General features: G+C 38.1%; 1 long non-coding RNA gene and 1 pseudogene across 1 annotated transcript; both read right to left on the bottom strand.

Annotated features, from left to right (window-relative positions):
- Window positions 1–7,129: 7,129 nt before the first annotated feature.
- LOC113250577 (60S ribosomal protein L35a-like) lies at window positions 7,130–7,462 on the bottom strand (annotated as a pseudogene).
- Window positions 7,463–11,479: 4,017 nt separating this feature from the next.
- On the bottom strand, window positions 11,480–13,871 carry LOC130544530 (uncharacterized). Its single transcript, XR_008960875.1, has 3 exons — window positions 13,715–13,871; window positions 12,755–12,860; window positions 11,480–11,826 (listed from the first exon to the last, which is right to left on the bottom strand). It is a non-coding gene; the product is annotated as an uncharacterized LOC130544530 (long non-coding RNA).
- Window positions 13,872–14,268: the final 397 nt, after the last annotated feature.

Genomic DNA, 14,268 nt, shown 5'->3' with positions numbered 1-14,268 from the left:
ATGGGTATCTTCATAAATTGAGTTCAAAATGGCAGATGAAAATCATGCACCTGATTCAGGTGGGGGAATAAAAAACAAAAAAGGGGACATGTCAGGATCAAATTGGCATTTTTTTCTTCCAAATTGGCTCTATTGACTTGATTTTTAGAATCCTATCTGCCTTCTTACTTAACATGACTCAGGTAAGTCTCACAATAAGGCTCTCTCTTTATCTGTGAAATGAGAGGTGTAATGTTGTGGATTAAATGAGATAATGTGAATAAAGCAGTTAGCATAGCAGTGGCACAAGTGAAGTGTATTTTAACCCTACCCTATCCAAGAATTTATTGTATCCTTTTGTACGCCAGACCAGGATCTTTAAAAGTAGGTCTCCTAAGTCACTAAACCACATTACTTCATCTGTAAGTACATTTCTTATAATTGACAAACTACCCAAAGCAGATCTCTGATGAAACTACAACAGAGCTTTACCTCTGTCTATATATTTTAAAATAGAAATTTTAATTTAGAAAATATTGTTCCAACCAACTATTGGGGTATAGAGTAAATTAAAAATGTTCCAAGGGTGCCTGGGTGGCTCAGTCAGTTAAGCATCTGACTCAGGTCTTGATCTCAGGGTGTTGACTTCAAGCCTCAAGTTGGCCCCATGCTGGGTATAGAGCCTACTTAAAAAATAAAATGCTCCAGATTATTTAGAAAGTATAAAAAGTAAAACACCTATGTTCTGTTTCTAACAATGTTTGATGCATAAATAGCTATTCAGTTTGATTTATCCATCCCAAAATTGGTTTAATCTCTTCTCAAGAAAGAAAACAGAGCCAATTAAGTAATGGTATTCCTGGTTTCACTAACAATATGAAGTATGGAATACTGGAAAATCATTCAGCCTCTCAGTCTTATCATATGGAAAATAGACATAATAATATACACCCACTTCAGAGCTGTGAGAACTAATTAATATCTTTAAACTGCTTTGAAATTCCATATGAAAGACATCTAATCTGATCTTTATCTAGAGAGAAGGGTAAGGCATGTATGGGAAGAAACTATTCACATAGAAGCTAAAATTGGCCATTGCTTGTGTAACTGGAATTTCTACTTGGCAAATATGTAATTTAGCAGAGGGAATGCTGTCATCCATTTTCTCGAAGTTTATTTATTTTTAAGTAGTCTCCACACGCAACGTGGGGCTCAAACTTAAGACCCTAGATCAAGAGTCACATGCTCTCCCAAATGAGCCAGCCAGGCGCCCCTGTCATACAATTTCTAAAATACATGTGTCAAAAGCATTTAATACTCATTCATTTTTTTCATTATTTCATTCTTCACATAGTGGCTATGTGATACCAACCACAGATACACAAACTACTCAGTTCAGTATTCAAATTCAGTATTCATATATAGCTCATGGAACTCATCCGTGTGCTTATCCTATTATTTTTGAAAATCTTCCTTGCTTTTCCTGTAATCAAAAATATGCAATTTTTAATTGTTTTTTTAACCTAAGATTTCAGAAGTGTATGACTGAGAAAGTGAAAATCTCCTATAATCCCATGCCCCAGAAAAATCACTAGTAGTCTGACATATATTCTTCAATTTTTTCCCTTTAACATGCACATACCTGCACACACACATAATAACCAATATGTTATATAACTAATACATAGATACATATATGTGTGTGTGTGTATATATACACACACACATATAGGAAGGCCTAGCCGACTCAGTTGGTAGAGCATGTGACTCTTGATCTCTGGGTCGTGAGTTCTGGCCCCATGTTGGGCACAGAGATTACTTAAAATACATAAGTAAATAAAATAAATAATAAAATAAAATACATATACACACATACACATATATATGCCCTTTAAAAGTTTGTACCAGGGGCACCTGGGTGGCTCAGTCAGTAAAAGAGAATAAACCAGGTGAAACTCCAGGCTGCACTTAACTTTTTTTTAATAACTAAAGACGTTTTGCCCTAAAATATACATATACATATTTTAAGATTTTATTTATTTGAGAGAGCAAAAGAGTGAGAGAAAGAGAGAGCACATGAGAGGAGAGGAGCAGAGGGAGAAGCAAAGTCCCTGCTGAGCAGGAAGCCAGATGTGGGGCTCGATCCCAGGACCTTGAAATCATGACCTGAGCCAAAGGCAGATGCCTAACTGACTGAGACACTCAGGCGCCCTGCCCTAAAATATATTTATGCTAATTCATGCTCCCATCAAAAATGCCTGCTCCCTGGGGCGCCTGGATGGCTCAGTCGTTAAGCATCTGCATTAGGCTCAGGTCGTGATCCCAGGGTCCTGCTCAGCGGGAAGCCTGCTTCCCCCTCTCCCACTCCCCCTGCTTGTTCCCTCTCTCGCTGTCTCCCTCTGTCAAATAAATAAATAAATAAATAAAATCTTTAAAAAAAAAAAAGCCTGCTCCCTAACACTTTAACCAACTTTGGGTATTATGAATTTTTAAAAGCTTTAAAAGATGATAAAATAACAGGTAAAAATGGGTAAAATAATGATAATAATAATAATAGGTAAAAAGGTAAAAATAATAGGTTGTTTTGGTTTCAGCTTGCATTTCTTTTTTTTTTTTTAACAAAGATTTTATGCATTCATTTGAGAGAGAGCGCGAGCAAGGGGAGGAGCAGAGGAAGATGAACAAGTGGACTCCTCCCTGAACATAGAACCCCAAGCCAGGCTCTATCTCAGGGCCCTGAGATCATGACCTGAGCTGAAATCAATAGTTGGTCACTTAACCAACTGAGTCACCTAGGCACCTCTTCTTTTTTTTTTTTTTTTCAAACTTGCATTTCTTTAAACAATGTTGGGCATTTTATCCTCTTAACTAACCATTGGTATTAATTATTTTGAGAATTGCTTGTTCTTGCTATTTGGCAATTATTTTCACAGCATTGTTTTTTCTCTGAAATTTATAAGATCTTTGTAGAGTAGTCTTTTTATTTATTTATTTATTTATTTTTAAAGATTTTATTTATTTATTTGACAGAGAGAGAGACAGCCAGCGAGAGAGGGAACACAAGCAGGGGGAGTGGGAGAGGAAGAAGCAGGCTCCCAGCGGAGGAGCCTGATGTGGGGCTCGATCCCAGAGCACCAGAATCACGCCCTGAGCCGAAGGCAGACGCTTAAACGACTCTGCCACCCAGGCGCCCCAAGAGTAGTCTTTTTAGTCTTTAGTCTTTCTAGTCTTTTTTCTAAATACATTTTGAGAATACATTTTCCCAGATTTTCTGTCATTTTGTCTTTCGATGCTGCCCGGTCATTTTTTGTTTTGTTTTGTTTTATTTTTTTGAGTTCTATTTTTTTTTAAAGTAATCTCTAAGCCCAACGTGGGGCTGGAATTCATGATATCAAGAGTCACATGCTCTACCAACTGAACCAGCCAGTCACCCTGAGTTCTATTATTTTTATGGAGTCCAACACATCAGTCTTGTCTTTTACAGCTTCTGGATTACATTACATGTTCAGTGAGCCCTTTCTCATTCAAAACAATTTTTGCAACAGCTCTATTGAGATATAATATATATGAAATTTACCCTTCTGAAGTACACAGCTCATGGGCACCTGGCTGGCTCAGTCAGTAGAGCACGAGACTCCAATTTTGGGGTTGTAAGGTTTGCATTTGTAGCCACCAGTTGGGTGTAGAGATTACTTAAATAAAATCTTTGAAAATAATTAAATAAAATAAAGTCTTTAAAATAAATAAATAAATAAATAAATAAATAAATAAATAAATAACACAGTTCAGCTGTTTTTAGTGTAAACCCCACTGCCCCCTCCTTCCAGTCCCTGACAATGACTAGCTTACCTCTGTCTCTATAAATTGTCTTATTCTGGACATTTCAAATAAATGGAATCATATAATATACGGCTTTTTGCGCTTGGCTTCTTTCACTTGGTATAGTGCCTTCAAGTTTCATATATTGGTACAGGCATAGTTCATTTTACTGTGCTTCACCTTATTGCACTTTGCATTTTTTACAAATTGAAGGTTGCTTTTGTTGTTTTTTAAGTAAACTTTACGCCCAACGTAGGGCTCAAACTCCCAACCCCAAGATCAAGTTGCATGTTCTCCTGACTGAGCCAGCCAGGTACCCCTACAAATTGGAGGTTTGCAGTAACACTTCAAGTCTATCAATAGAGCAAGTCTGTCAGCACGATTTTTCTAAAAGCATTTGCTCACTTCGTGTCTTTGTGTCACACTTCGGTAATTCTTGCAATATTTCAACCTTTTTGATTATTATTATATTTGTTATGGGGATCTGTGATCAGTGATTATGACTCACTGGAAGCTCAGATGATGGTTAGCATTTTTTTTTAGCAATAGAGTATTTTTTAATTAAGGTATGTACATTGGGTCTTTTTAGATATAATATTATTGCACACTTAATAGACTGTAGTATAGCATAAATATAACTTTTATATGCACTGGGAATCCAAAAATTCATCTGACTCACTTAATTGTGATATTAACTTTATTGTGTTGGTCTGGAGCTGCACCTGTAATATCTCTGAGGTGTGCCTATATTTAAGTCCTGTATGTGGCTGAATAATACTACTTACACATTTATCAACTGATGGACATTTAGATTGTTTTCACTTTTTGCCTATTATTAATAAACACTTGTGTACACGTTTTTGTTTGAACAGCTGTTCTCAATTATTTGTGGTATATACCTAGCAGTGGAATTGCTGGGTCATCTGATAACCTTAAGTTTGACATTTTGAGGAACTTCCTGTTTTCCTAAGCAGCTGTATCATTTTTACAATCCCATCAGGAACGTGTGAAGGTTCCTATTTTTCCTTATCTTTGTCAACGCTTGTTTTTGTTTTGTTTTTTAAGTGTATGTATGTATGTATGCATGTAAATTCTATACCCAGTGTGGGGTTTGGACTTAGGACACCAAGAAGAGTCACACGCTCTTCTGACTGAGCCAGCCAGGCACCCCTGCCAACACTTGTTATTGTCTGTCATTTTTATTTTAGCCATCCTTGGAGGAATAAAGTGGTATCTTTTTTTTTTTTTTAAAGTAGGCTCCATGCCAAAGGCAGGGCTCGAACTCACCACCCTGAGATCAAGAGTCACATGTTCTACCAATTGAGCCAGCCAGGCACCCTTCTCATTTTATTTGTAAGTAATCTCTCCACCCAGTATGGAGCTCAAACTTACAACCCACATGCTCTATGGACTAAGCCAACCAGGTACCCCTCATTATAGTTTTGATTTACATTTCCCTAATGGCTAATAATGTTAAATACCTTTCATGTGCTTATTGGCCATTTGTATATTTTCTTTGGAGAAATGTCTATTCAGATCCTTTGTTTATTGTTAATTGGGTTCATTGTTGTTATTGGGCTGACTTCTTTATATATTCTGGATACTAGAAATTAATCAGGTATATGATTTGCAAATATTTTCCCCATTATGTGAGTTGTCTTTTTCTTGACAGTGTCCTTTGAAGTACAAAACTTCTAGATTTTGATGAAATCTATGTTTTCTTTTGTTGCTCATGCTTTCCGTGCCGTATTTAAGGAATTACTGCCTAATCCAACATCATGAATATTTATTCCTATGTTTTCTCATAGGAGTTGCATAGGTTTAGTTCTTACTTTTAAGGCTTTGGTCCATTTTGAGTTAATTTTTATTTTATTTTATTTTTAGATTTTAAGATATCTCTATACCCAACATGGGGCTCCAACTCACAACCCTGAGATCAAGAGCCAGTCAGGATCCCCTTGAGTTAATGTTTGTATACATTGTGAGGTAGAGGTCCAACTTCACTCTTCTGCGTGTGGATATTTGTTTACCCCACCACCATTAGTGAAAAGACTCTGCTTATTGAATTATGTTGGCATCATTGTCAAAATCAATTGATCCTCCATGTATGGGTTTATTTCTGAACTGTGAGTTCTATTCCACTGACATTTTTGTCCAAGCTTGTGTCAGTATCATACAGTCTTGATTCACCATTACTTTGTAGTAAGTTTTGAAATTAAGAAGTGTGAATCCTACCCCTTTGTTCTTTTTCAAGGTTATTTTGGCTTTACTGGTTCCCTTTCATTTCCAGATGAAATTCAGGACCAGCTTGTCAACTTCTGCATAAAAGGAGCTCCTAGGATTGCTCTCATTCAAATTTTATTAATATATTTACCCACGATTCTTTTTTTTTAGGACTTTTGCTATGACAGTATTATCAACAGATCCCTCTCAAGTGCACTTTATTGACTTCAATCTTCTGGTCTAGAAACAGACTGCAAAGATACAGATAGAGAATTTTCAGACTCTGCATATTTGCCTTCTCTGTCCAGTTAGACATAGAAGATGCCAAACACCATAATATTTGATTGCTACCTATGGGGTAGCATTCGTTTCAAATATAAGTGCAACTTAATGCCATGTCCATGTCCAGAAACCGAATTGTGAATCAGATGTTGTAGCACTTAGTTTACCATCACTACCTTGAAAAGTTTTCTCCCATTTTATGTCTATGTGCCAAATGACAGCAACTTTAATTCATGCCTATTAGTACTCTGCTCATTCCTGCTTATTTATGCCTGACAGTATGGCATAAAGTCAGAAAGTGAGACATTTTGGTTAACAAGCAAATTCTACATCTTATTTCATAATATATCTCTTAATGTTATACAAAAATGAATTTATGATCAATTCGATTTAACTTTAATTGCCATAGCCAAAATTATAATTCTGAGAATTACTCTCTATTATATCTTCTAATACCAAATGTAGACCACGCGTGCAGAATTCCTTTAGGATACTTGCATTAAACAGTGTGATCCATTATATGAGTGGTACCTTAGGGTCCTAGTTAAAATTAGCATTTGGATATTCATTTGATAGCATTAGCTAGAATTAGCAGACAATACCTTCATATAACAAACATTTCCCTTTCTTTGCAAACTGCTCTACCATGTACATTTATTTGCTCCACTAATGTAAGTCTTCCCATATTACCATTAATGATGTACCTTTCTACCCAATAATTAAAAAAAAATAAAAGTTAATCCAATCTTATATTTCATTGTACTTTGTCTTCCAAGCCATTAACTTTTTTTTACTCTACACCTTATTTATTTACTTTTTAGTAAGTTTAAATCCTTGAGGGGTACAGCATCACGTGGATTCTGCAGCCAATGGCTTTAGCAGGAAGGTTGCTTTGGAATTGGGCACAAACCATGCCACTGTTTCCATGAGCACAAATTACTTTTCCCCAGATCACTCTGGTTCTGTTTGGTTTGCCACCAGGAGTCACTGTGTTATCCTTTGCTTCATACACACAAGCATATCTCTTGTCTAGAAAGAATTCAGTTTCATCTTGAGCATAAACACCTTCAATTTTAAGAAGAGCTGTGTGCTCTCTCTGGTTTCAGAGATGCTGCTTATAGCCAGCAAAAATGGCCTTAGACTACAGCCTTCCAGACATTTGTCTTTTTAGGAGTCCTGTTCCCAGCAGGCCTCCACAGCCTCCAAGATGGTGAAAAGAGAAACATAACCTTTTTTACTAGCCAGAAAATCAACATGGATGAACATCCTCAAGCTTCAGAAACAGATCCGACAGTAACCTGGCAGAGTCAGGCAGAAGGCTGCTACACAGTACAGAAGAATGGTCTCCAAGGGCACCTGGGTGGTTCAGTCTGTTAAGTGTCCAACTCCTGATTTCGGCTCAGGTCGTAATCCCAGGGCCTGGGATAGAGCCAGTGTAAGGCTCCTCGCTCAGCAGGGAGTCTGCAGGAGATTCTCTCTCTCCCTCTCCCTCTGCCCTTCCCACCCCCTATCCCTGTGCATGCTCTCTCTCTCAAATAAATAATAAATCTTGGGCGGGGGGGAGAATGGTCTCCAAACTTGTGGGCACTATTAAATTCAGATTCCTAGATGTCCTGGTCAGCCTAGATGTAGCAGTATGATATTGAATTTTCTCAACTGAGTTTAAAAGTTGTTGCAAAAGTACCTTCACAAAAACTCTTGAGGAAACATAGACTAATAACAGATTAGGGAAGCCTGTTGGTTAAGCGTCTGACTCTTGATTTTGGCTCGGATCATGATCTTGGGGTTGTGAGACTGAGCACCACATCTGCATGCAGCCTATTTGAGATTCTCTCTCTCCCTCTGCCCCTCCCCCTACCTCTCTAAAAAATAAGTAAATTAATAAATAAAAACAGATTAATGGTTTAGAGTGTGGGCTCTAAAGTTAAATTACCTGGATTAAAATTTCAATTCTGCCACTTCCTAATTGTGTGACTTTGAGTAATTAACCAGTGCCTTAAATTCCTTATATGAAAAGTAGGAATAATAATATTACCTTCCTCATGGGGTTATAAGAAACCCTAAATTAGTTAATATGTATAAAACATTTGGAAGAGTGCCTAACACTCTTAATAAATGTTAGATTACTTAATAAATGTTAGTCATTATTATCAAGATGTCTTAATTTGGAATATACAGAGGAACTTCATAAACTCTTTGAAATTCTGTGCAGAATTTTAGAAGTATAGGTATGCTGCATATCCTGAGGGTTCATACTTTATCACATTCTCAATGAGTTTCCATAGCTGTAAGCCTTTTTTTTTAATTCATTTGTTAGAGAGAGAAAGAGCGCGCGAGAGAGAGCACAAGCAGGGGGAGCAGCAGGCAGAGGGAGAAGCAGGCTCTCCACTGAGCAAGGAGTCCGATGTGGGACTCAATCCCAGGACCCTGGGATCATGACCTGAGCCGAAGGCAGACGCTTAACCGACTGAGGCACGCAGGTGTCCCATATAGGTGTAAGTCTTAAGAACCATTGCCTTTCAATTAAGTATTCTAGAATTGTTTACAAATGCACATAATTTTAGAAGTTTCTCTACTGAATGTAAAATTATAAGTACAGCTGATGCTTGAACAACACGAGAATTAGGGGCACCAACCCTGCACAAAAATTCAGATAACTTTGACTCCCCAGAAACTTTACTAATAGCCTACTGTTTGCTGGAAGCCTTACTGATAACACAGTCGATTAACAAATATTTTGCATGTCATATGTATTGTATACGGTATTTTTACAATAGAGTAAGCTAGAGAAAAGAAAATGTTAAAAAATCATAAGGAAAAGAAAATACATTTACAGTACTGTACTGTATTTTTAAAAAGTCCATGTACAAGGGCACCTGCACAGTTCAAACCCGTGCTGTTCAATGATCAACGGCATATTGTTATCTTACCTTACTTTTAAGTGTAATTTAAATACACTGAAAATAAAGACTGGAAGGGAACACACCAAAAAATATTAGCAGTAGTTATCTTCAGGTAGTAGTTTCATTGGTTATTTTTAATTTTCTTTTTAAAATTTTCTACTTTCCAAATTTCCTGTAATCTCCAATCTTAGTTTGATAATCAGAATTTAACGTATTTTTAAGTATAGAAAAAAGAAATCCGACAAAAATAGACATTTTATTAAAAAGTCTACCTCAAAGAAAATGAATCAAATATTATCACACTTCTCTTTAACACCAAGTACTAGAAGACTTTGAAAAAACAGCCACAAAATTTGAGGAAAAATGGTTGTGATCCAAGAATCCTACACCCAGCTAGGCTGTTCTTCATACGTACGACAACAGAAAGTATTCTCACATAGTCTTCATTCTTTCAAGAACCCCCTAAATATACTGTATGTGTACATTTTGTAAACGATATTACTCAGAGAAGTACCCTAGCTAACCTCCAAATGATTTAACTTAGAAAAAGCTATGATAAAATAAAAGGAAGTAAAAAATGATAAAATAATACAGAGTTACATATGTGGAATTTAAGAAACCAAACAGATGAACATAGTGGAAGGGGAACAAAAAGAGAGGAGAGAGAGAGAAGCAAACCATAAAAGACTCTTAACTATAGAGAAGAAACTGAGGGTTGATGGAGGGAGGTGGGCGGGGAACGGGCTAAGTGGGTGATGGGTATTAAGGAAGGCACTTGTGATGAGCACTGGGTATTATATGTGAGTGATGAATCACTAAATTCTACACCTAAAACCAATCTTACCATATATGTTAACTAACTAGAATTTAAATTAAAAATTGAAATTAAGAATAATACAGATTTAAACCCAAATGAGTTTTAATAAAAAAAAAAATTCAAGGGGCACCTGGGTGGCTCAGTTTTTTAACCATCTGACTCTTGATTTCAGCTCAGGTTTTGATCTCAGGGTGGTGAGTACAAGCCCTGCACTGGGCTCTATGCTGGGTGTAGAGGCTACTTAAAAAAAAATTTTTTTTTTCAACTAAATCTTTCCATTTATTTACTCAATATTTTCTTGAGAAAAGTAACCAGGACTCTCTGCTCCCTGTCAGGCATTTTTAAGCAAAGTTCTCTCTTGGCAAATAACACCTACTTACTTGAGAAATTTTCCTCACAAAGCAGAGGTGGGAAGAAATCAGCCCTCAGGTGTTTGGGCTGCACACTACAGTGTGATCAACTGACTTGAGTGACTCAAGCCAAGTAATAAACAAAGAGTGAACCTGAATGTCTGTGCAGGACCCAACTTGATGGGGAATCAAGGGAATTTAAAAACAATCATCCAACATTACATGGTTTGGGCCTTTGTTTTTCAGAACACTGTAATTTTTCACAATGTTTGCCTTGAACTTGCTGTTATTGGATATATCCCTTCCTGTGGATTCTTTTGAAAGTCTCTCATCATAGCACCCTGAAGGTCATATTTGTTCCAGAAGTGCAATGAAAAGCATGCTAGACACAGTCAAGATGCCTGGATTTTAGTCCGGCTCTACTAGTTAGGAAAGCCATCCTTCAGCTAGTAATCAAAACACTCTCTCTGAGCCTTAGTGCCCTTATTCTTCACTACCTCAACCAGAGTTAAATAAATTAATGGATGCGAAAAAGCTTTGAACATTCTAAGAGGCTATATAAAGGTAAAATATGACTGTTATTCTTTTACTTTTAAATCACCATGATTAAATCAGTCTTGATCGGTTAATGCCCTTTATTTGCCCTTAAGATTAGTATCAATGTCAGTTCCACTATTATCATGTATTGAAAAAGTATCAGACATTTTCTGAGCTTTAAGCCAGATCCTACGTAAGAAGAGTCATCTTAAGCACTTCCACCTCTAACCTTTTTTTCCCATTTTTCCAGGAACCAGAATTCTTATGCTACCCTGGAACTTTCAATCAATTGGTAAAACAAATCAATAGACTAACTTATATTAAGATGATAGTATTAGGACATCTGGGCGGCTCAGTCGGTTGGGCAGCCAGCTTTGGATTTCGGCTCAGGTCATAAGCCCAGCATCCTGGGATGGAGCCCTGTGTCAGGCTCTACTCTCAGCAGGGAGTCTGCTTGGAGATTCTCTCTCCTGCCCCCTCTGCTCTTCCCCCCCACTGCTTGCACACACTCTAAAATAAATAAATATATCTTTTTAAAAAATGATAGCATTATCCCTAGGTGTTATCCCTAGTGGTGTATTTCTATTTCAAAAGAAGTATCTTACAATTAAAGTATGTGCTATTCTCTCACCTAGGAAAACCTTTGTGTTTACCAGGTAAAATTCTAACCATCTTTCACATTCCAGTTATCCTGCAACTTTCCTAGTGAAACCTTTCTAAATTTTCCTGAAAGAGTTGCCACTCCCTCCCGTGAATCCCATCACCTCTGTTATGCTTGTTAAAGGGTTAGCACTTACGTTATGATGGAATATTTGTATGAAACAGCTGCACCAGTGCTCTGGAGGTGAAGGGAGTAGACGGTGTTAGCCAGGAAGACTCTGACAGGCAGGCAGAACTGTTACACAAGGAAAGGAGCCTGTAGCAAAGTTTGGTGCAGAAGTGTGAGGCAGGTAAAAAGAGATACTTTTACTTTTTTTTTTTTTTTAAGATTTTATTTATTTATTTGCGAAGGAGAGAGAGAGAGAGAGAGTGCCTATGAGCAGAGGGGAGGGGCAGAGGGAGAAGCAGACTCCTGCTGTACAGGGAGCCCAACTTGGGCCTCTTGATCCCAGGACCTCGAGATCACAACCAGAGCCAAAGGCAGACGCCCAACCGACCGAGCCACCCAGGTGCTTCAAAGAGATAATTTTAGATAAAAAAAAAAGGGCATCTGGTGCTCCTCAAAGCACATTGCTAAAGACTGTTCCTACATAATGATACTCCTGTTTGGTATCCTCAGGGTCCTCTATGGGGAAAAATGGGGTATTTAGGACCAAAAACTTTAGAGAAATATTTAAACATTTCTCTCTTTCACATGCCTTGCTTCATGTAGTTAGTGTGAGAACCACATGAAATAGAACCAAAGAATATTAAAGCTGTAGGTACCTTATGCGGCGCCTGGGTGGCTCAGTCGTTAAGCATCTGCCTTCCGCTCAGGTCATGATCCCAGCATTCTGGGATCGAGCCCCGCATCGGGCTCCCTGCTCAGCGGGAAGCCTGCTTCTTCCTCTCCCACTCCCCCGGCTTGTGTTCCCTCTCTCTCTGCCTCTGTCAAATAAATAAATAAAATCTTTAAAAAAAATAAAAAGCTGTAAGTACCTTAGACACCATCTAGTCCCACCCCACATTTTACAGATAACAAAACTGAGGCCCAGAGAATTTAGGACATGTTGAAAACTTAAGGACATGAAGTGGCTGAAGAGGTCTAGAAGACAGATCTAGCAGTGTGGCACTTTCCCCCTCTAGACTTCATTGGCTCATTTATATGCAAAGTACTTAAAAAATATATAGCATCTTAGGGGTACCTGGTAGCTCAGTCAGTTAAGCATTCGATGCTTGATCTCAGCTCAGGTCTTGATCGCAGTTCTGAGTCTAGCCCTGGGTTGGGGTCCATGCTGGGCATAGAGCGTACTTAAAAAAAAGAAAAGAAAAAAAATATATATATATATATACACATACATATATTTAATAAGTAAATAAAATCTTTTTTTTAAGTGTCCAGCTCTTAGTTTCAGCATAGGTCATAATCTCAGGGTCATGAGATCGAGCCCCACATCTGGCTCCCTGCTTAGTGCAGAACCTGCTTGAGATTCTCTTCCTCCCTCTCTGCCCCTCCCCCATCTCTGCCCCTCCCCCTGCTCATGCCCATGCTTTCTCTCTCAATAAAATAAGTCAATTTATTAATTTAAAAATATATTTTTAGGGGCACCTGAGTGGCTCAGTTGGGGCGCCTGGGTGGTTCAGTTGTTGGGCGTCTGCCTTTGGCTCAGGGCGTGATCCTGGCATTCTGGGATCGAGCCCCACATCAGGCTCCTCCACTGGAGGCCTGCTTCTTCCTCTCCCACTCCCCTTGCTTGTGTTCCCTCTCTCGCTGACTGTCTCTATCTCTGTCAAATAAATAAATAAAATTTTTAAAATATATATATATTTTAAATATATATATAAAATATATAAATATTATATAAATATATATATAATATTTATATATTTTAAAGATTTTTTATTTTATATTTATTTTATACTTATATTTATTTTATATTTTAGGGAGAGAGAGAGAGTGAATGGGGCGAGGAGCAGAGGAGAAGGGAGAGGTAGAGAACCTCAAGCAGACTCCAGATCTCGACATGGTGCTCGAGCCCATGACCCGGAGATCATGACCTGAACCCAAACCAAGAGTCATTTGCCCAACTGACTAGGCACCCCACTAGTGTAAATTTTTAAAAAAGTAAAAAAACCAAATCAAAGTAGTTAAAGATATGGGGCACCTGGGTGGCACAGCGGTTAAGCGTCTGCCTTCGGCTCAGGGCGTGATCCTGGTGTTCTGGGATCGAGCCCCACATCAGGCTCCTCCGCTATGAGCCTGCTTCTTCCTCTCCCACTCCCCCTGCTTGTGTTCCCTCTCTCGCTGGCTGTCTCTATCTCTGTTGAATAAATAAATAAAATCTTAAAAAAAAAAAGACAAAGTAGTTAAAGATAAATCATGACTCATTATAATAGCAGCACAATCAGATTGGTAACACATTACCTTTTAAAATGAAATATCTTCTAGACTCACTGGGGGATTCCCAAGACCATGTATGTAATGTTAAGAATAAAGTGCCTCAGGGGATGCCTGGGTGGCTCAGTCAGTTAAGTGTCTCCTTTCAGTTCAGGTCATGATCCCAGAGTCCTGGGATAGAGTCCCGCATCAGGCTCCTTGCTCAGCGGGAAGTCTGCTTCTCTTTCTCCTTCTCCCTCTGCCTGCCGCTCCCCCTGTTTGTGTTCCCTCTCTCTCTCTGACAAATAAGATCTTTTTAAAATTTTCTTTAAAAAGATAAAC

Source organism: Ursus arctos, unplaced genomic scaffold (genome assembly GCF_023065955.2).
Source record: "Ursus arctos isolate Adak ecotype North America unplaced genomic scaffold, UrsArc2.0 scaffold_1, whole genome shotgun sequence".
Taxonomy (NCBI): Eukaryota; Metazoa; Chordata; class Mammalia; order Carnivora; family Ursidae; genus Ursus; species Ursus arctos.
This window is presented reverse-complemented; position numbering and strand designations above follow the sequence as displayed.